Genomic DNA, 1545 nt, shown 5'->3' with positions numbered 1-1545 from the left:
TTTTTCGACTGGATTATCGTACATGAGCCTTAAAATTGTCGTTTTTCAACCAAAATTATCGTACACACTTTCAAAATAATTACTAAGGAGTTACATGATTGCCTCATTTCAAAATATTTTAGTATACTTGTTTAATTAAACACACACACCACACATATGTATATACCTAAGGTATGTATCGTACATCGTACCGTATATAATATATTCGTACATGTACGATAATTATCGTACGAATGGCAACCCTGCGTGGCAGAGCTGCGGAGAATTGTGGGAAACAGCTGATAGATAACTAGATGTGGAGGATATTGTGTTTTTTTATCTTTGTTTTATATTATTTGTATCTAAAGCAGTATTTTATAGTTAAATAATCTAGTTAACTTATTTCAAAGTTATAAAATATATCTATTATTAAATATTAAATAATGTTATCCAATATTTTATCCGTTTTTCTATTCTCTATTGCTGACATAAACAGCCACAGGATATTGTTATTTTTTATCTTTATTTTATGATAATTATACATAAAGTAATAGCAAATAGTTAAATAACTTATTCAAATCATTTTAAAGTCATAAAATATGTCTGTTATTAAGTATTCAATAATTTTATATAATATCTTATCCGTTTTCGATTCTCCGGAGAATTGCAGGAAACAGCTGATAGATAACTAAAGGTGGAGGATATTGTGTTTTTTATCTTTATTTTATATTACTTGTATTTAAAGTAATATTTATAGATTAAATAATATATATGTTACTTTAAAGTCATAAAAATCATATGCTATTAGGTATTGAATCATTTTATTTAATATTTTATCCGTTCTCAACTCTCTATTTTTGACGTATAAACAGCCGCAGGATATTTTGACGTTTCATTTCTCAACAAAAGAATTTCATTAATATATCTCAGATCCGAAAATATAAAAGAAAAAAACACAATTCTATTGAAATATATTATCATGGTATTTTGAACAAGAATAACAGGATAATCCCTGATGTCACGTCACAGTATTTCGCATAATCGCCCCAAAACCAGCTTGTAGGTTGTAGCCCAGATTTCTGAAGTGGCTTTTCTAGGTCACAACTGTCTTTTTAATTTATTCATCATTAGTTTTTATTTTAAAAAGGATACATGTAAGTTTTACGTCGCATTAATTCTTTTGGCTGTTCGTTGAGTAATCGAGTTAATGTGTTTGATCAATTCTTTTCTAATACATAACTGTTTCTACAATGTGGATTTGAACAATAACACCAATAATTATGAAGTGTGATGTGTATATGAACTAAAAGTCTTCCGAATCAAGACATTATTTAACAGTTAGATTTAAATATTACTTTAAATTGTTTGCAGAAGCAATGGATGAAAAGGGCCATTATCATAAAGAATATATGGAGAAATGACAGGAGATACCTTGATAAAATTCACAATCTTCCCCATATATAATAAAGAGCAAGTGTCTGACTATATATATACATATATATATATATATATATATATATATATATATATATATATATATATATATATATATATATATATATATAT

The sequence above is a fragment of the Palaemon carinicauda genome, chromosome 7, assembly GCF_036898095.1.
Source record: "Palaemon carinicauda isolate YSFRI2023 chromosome 7, ASM3689809v2, whole genome shotgun sequence".
Lineage (NCBI taxonomy): Eukaryota > Metazoa > Arthropoda > Malacostraca > Decapoda > Palaemonidae > Palaemon > Palaemon carinicauda.
This window is presented reverse-complemented; position numbering follows the sequence as displayed.